Below are 5207 nucleotides of genomic sequence, written 5' to 3'. Positions count from 1 at the left end.
GCATTTGGACGTTAACCTGCAAGGAAAGGCAGCTGATGCTAGCACTGCTAATGTTAGCCACATTCGAAAAAAACCACTATGAAATCCTTTAGCTGCTGACACTGCGATCTCTCTCGCTCTGAAAGGATGAAGCAGCTCAATCATTCCTCTTCTGAGCAGATTCTTAGTTTTAGATTAGTCAAATAGTCCAAATTCAGATTTCAGTTTAATCGACTTGTAAATAAGTCGTTAGGAACATCCCATGTGTTTTGGAGTTCTTGCCAAATGGTTCAATCTTTGTCTCGTCAGACCAGAGACTCTTCTTGTTTTCGTTCTTTAAATGCTGTTGGACGAACTCCAAGCAGACCGCTCCGATGGCCGCTCCGCTGGCCGCTCTGCCATAAAGGCCTGATGGCGAGCTGCTGACATGGTCGTCCGTTTTTGCAGGTTCTTCTGCCTCTTCTTGCTCACCTCCATGAGCTAGACCCTTCTTGCCTGGTTACTCGGTTTGTCTAGAAAATCAAGGGAGATTCCTGGCGGTTCCAATTTTCTCCATTTCATAATTATTACTGTTCTCCCGGGAAATCTCCAAGCTTTACAAATGCTTTTATATTCTTGCCCTGATCTAACTCGCCTCAGTTTGATTGCGGAGGTCTACAGAGAGTTCCTTGAACCTCATAAACTACGTTCAGTCAATTCAAGTTTGCCACAGGTGGAATCCACTCGAGTTTTACACATATCTCAAGGATGATAAAAGTGAAGAGGATGCACCTGACCCATCTTTAGTGTGCCGCCGCAAAGGGTCGGAGTACTTTTGTGAATCAAAGATTTCAGTTTAGGATTTTTGAAAATATCTAAAAATATGTTTTCACTTTGCTTATTGAGTGCAGACTGATGGGCCAAAAGAAAAAATGTCAGTTTTATCCATGTAAAATTGAAATCAACACAATAAAGTGAGAAAAAGTGGAGGCTACCTTCTGAAGCCACAGAATAGAAGGAAGGAATTCACAACATGCTTCCTATAGCCTGAATCATCTGGATGGAACAAACACTAATAGCTAAGCTGTCATTTTCATATCATTCCCGTTGGGCTCCTTTTTATGAAAACATTTCTTTTTTTTTTTTTTAAAGTTGCTGTCACAAAAACAGTGTGGACTCCAGAATTTATTATATGGCTCAATTTCAGTGCTCACAGTCAAAGGTTTAATTAACTCGTCAAAATCTGGATCTTTGAAGCCACAGCACATTAAAAATCTAGACGGATGAAGATGTTGATTTTTATTTCATGTGTTTTTTGGGACACATCGAGCATCACATCTTTTTTTCGGCGGCTACACTAACTGTACCCTGCTTCACATTTATCCCCATCTCCCCTTCTCTGTACCCTTGATACACCTACTACCCCAAATCTCTGGAGCTGAATCTTAAACTTTCAACATTAGTGACAGCAAGAGATAAAGCGACAGGCACTTACTCCTTTCATGAGAGCAGGGATATAAGGAAGTGACAGAGTGTGAAGAGGCAGCCGGTGGAGAGATATCAGTGACTTAGCAACACTTAAAGTTGAGCTGAGTTCAACCTGATGCAAATGATGAGCGGTGCGTTTGAGGGATGGACATTTAAAGGGCAAAGTTTCTGCTGTTTAAAAAAAAAAAAACAAACAATGTTTTTAAATGATAAATGTGGATGTGATTTCATTTAAAAGGCTGTTTTCAGATGGGAGGATGGTGGCTGGAGTAAAAGATGAGCATGTGCAAGGTGTGTGTGTGTGTGTGTGTGTGTGTGTGTGTGTGTGTGCAGCTCTGCAGTGCAGTATTGATTTAGCATGTTTATGTCAGTGTAAAGAAGTATCCATTTTTCTGATGTTATTTCAGGGGAGGCTTCCTGCTTCCAGTATCAAATGTTATGATGCATGGCGGCGGTGGAAGCCTAAGATGGATTCACTCTTCCTGCAGTGAATCGAATATGAGGTCGCCCAGATTATGATTTGTGATTTTTATCAGCATTTTGCAGGATATTTTTTTTTAACACTTGAATCACGAGATAGGATGTGTTTACTTTTTCAAAAATGTAACCAAAACCACTTCCACTATACTCTAACCTTAACTTAGTGTTTAAGTGACCTGAACCTTGACCTGTACCTGCCCCTTTCAAACCGGCCTGACTGAACCCAGATGTTACTCCTGCATCTGAGACCTGAACCCGACCTCAGGCTTATCTTTTGATAGTTTGAAGTTATGTACTTGCTTTTTGGAAAGGCGTCCTTACACATAGAATTGAGTTCATCTGGCAGCAGCAACAGACCAACACAGCACCAGTACACAGCATATTTAACTTCTAGCAGCCCATAAGTCAATAGGTTTCAATACGTAGCTACAGCATCTCAGAATCTGCCTTACTTGTTTAGTGCATCCACTTCGCCTTTGTCCAGTATCAGTCAGACGAACGTGGCTGGTAAACTCCAAGCGTCTTTCCCATCTGAACTCAAGTCCAAACAGTTTTAATCCAGAACAAAACTTTGTGCATTTGAAAAATAATTCAATCTGATCCTCGAGTGCGAGGAGTGGAGTATTTGCATTTGAAAGTAAAAAAAAAAAGGGGATATCCCACTGTAATGGCTATTTGTCCTCAATTCAATGATCAAAAATCAAAATATCAAAAACCCTCAAATAAGACAAAATCAAATCAAACGGCCACTGAGACACCTAGGGAATTAATTTACGCAGGAAAAAACAAAATCCATTGTCCAAGCAAAAATGAAGTTTCTTCGGTTTATTTCTCCATTGGCAAACAAACAAACAAACAAAGAACAATGGCATTTGCCGCCTCTCTTGCCCCGGTAAAAAACCATAAACCCTCCCAGGTGCCTGGCTCACCTATACCTGCATACCCCTATATGTAGATTCACCTAGTGCGCCTCAGCTACCCAGTACCTTCAAAATAAAAGCATTAATAAGTACTCAAATAATACTAAATGTTATAAGCAAACTAAAGGTGTATTCTTCAAAACTAAACAACAAAAAATAACTAAATAATTAGAAATTAAATATTACAAAAATAACAAATAGCTCCAACACCCACATTGAAGCTAACAAATGGCTACACTTGTTATGGGGTCGTTAGCACACAGAAAATTCAATCGCACAATCATTGGTTGATAAAGCATCATTGATACACACCAAGGCGACCCCTGACTCTCTGGGTATCGACTCCTTGAGGTCGACCGTCCGCCGCAGCTCAGCACAACCCGATGAACGAGGGTGGAAACAACATATCGCATTTTCCTCTCATTAGCAAATGACTTAATTCTTCCACCTGAGCTCCGCTCCAACCTTCAGGTAATCAGCTTTGCCTCGAATAATTCACTGTTCCCGATCTTCTGGAATTGGAGAATGTAATTAGTTAACACCCAAATAAGATTGATTAACAAGCCTAAACCCAGAGACTTCCCCGGCAGATTAAAAGAGCGCCACACATAATCTCTCCTCGCACTCGGTGAGCAAACACAGTCCCTCTTTAATTAACCATACCTACAGGGGTAGAGGGGAATACAATTCGCTGAATTGGATGTGTTCAGGTGCTGGTGTGATGAACAATCGTGTTTCATTTGATAGCATTACACCGCAGCTCAGGAGAAGCAGGCTTGATTCTGTGCGCCCGGTTTCTCCAGGTGCAACAGCAATTCATTTCCTGCTTGTGTGTGAAGACAAAAAAAAAAACACACACACACACTGTTCCTCTAAAGAAATCCACGAGCCGTGCAAGATGCTTAACTGTTGACTGTGATCATTCATCGGGGAGACACTTATTGCAGCTGCTAATTAAATATTTTCCGTAACAACACCTCACATCCCGCAGGCCTGCTGCAGAGCCTCGTGTTCTTTCTGCAAGAGTGAGTGGCAAGAGAGTTAGCTTAGCCGCGGCGGCTCCTCAGTATTGACCGTGGGTTGTGTTTGCTGTTGGTGTTGCTAATGGAGTACCTGCTGTTTCCAACACTTCCTGAGGGATATGTTGAAACCAAGTCAATATTTATGAGTATTGCTGCTGTGGGCTCTTCCCTAATGGCATATGGCTGCTGAGGTGTCCGTGCAGAGCGGTGAAGGAAGGGAGTGCCCGAGGCTGGTGATGATGAGAGGGCTGAGAGACATAGAGGAAGTGTTTGTGCGTGAGAGAGAGAGAGAGAGAGAGTGAGAGGGAAAGAGCTTCATACAGTTCATATTGACCTGGCCTTTGTAGTGGTGGTGCTGCAGTCTTCTGACCTGGCCACAAGATTAGAAATATGTTCACTTCAGAGTGCAGAGAAAAGCTGTGTGGGTGTGCACTCAGGTGAGGATGGACCTGAAGCTCATACTTACTTTCATTATCAAGTAATCTGCTTTATATTTTTTCAAATATTGTCAGAAAATTTTAAGAAAAATTGTAGTTTCCCAGACCCTCAGATGAGATTTTCAGATTTCTTGTTTTGTCTGACCGACAGTCTAAAATTTAATTTCCAAGATACTCATTTTATTATTTACTTTATTTATTATTTTTCATTTCATTATGACAAAATGATGAAAATGTCGGCCATGTTTTTCCCTCCTTTCGTATCGTGATGCTTCGAATGAACGCAGTTAACTCGATCCCGTTAACTCGATCCCGTTAACTCGGTCTTGCAATCCCAACAACGTAAGCTCAACCAATCCTCACATTTATTTGAGTGACCTTGAAATTTTGTGTAGCTCCCTTAAAACTTCATGCAAATCTGAGGAACAAGCCTGCAGGTTTTTTGCTGCGTATTCATATAAACCCAGTCAGATCCACCGTTAAGATCCCGGATCCTACGCAGAGTCGTTCTCTAAAAGTTTTCTGTTAGACTTTACACAAACACACACACACACACACACTGTACCAACTGCCAGAGCTGCGTGCTGTCGTGATCACACACAGGAGAAACTATATTCATGTCTGACTTAACATGTTAGGGGCCCCCTGGGGCAAAAATGTAGCTGTTAAGCCTCTTCCGACGCTGCTCCGTTCCTGCGGCTGCACAGAGCAAAACGTCAGCTTCACTTTACACCCAGAGGCCAAGCACAGCTCTTATGCTGAGTGGCACGTTGACACACTTTTTTTTACTTTATGTAGGAAGCGTGTGTGAAGTGTGCGTTTCACTCTGTAGTCCAGCGCAGAGGTCGGCGCTCCCTCTGATCCGTGCGCATACTTCTCCGATGGAGTCCACTTTAAATGAA

Source organism: Seriola lalandi, unplaced genomic scaffold, assembly GCF_002814215.2.
Source record: "Seriola lalandi dorsalis isolate HSWRI2012SDOR001 ecotype SW California unplaced genomic scaffold, Sedor1 jcf7180002054902, whole genome shotgun sequence".
NCBI classification, from domain to species: Eukaryota; Metazoa; Chordata; class Actinopteri; order Carangiformes; family Carangidae; genus Seriola; species Seriola lalandi.
The sequence above is the reverse complement of the archived record's forward strand: the minus strand, read 5'-3'. Positions refer to the sequence as shown.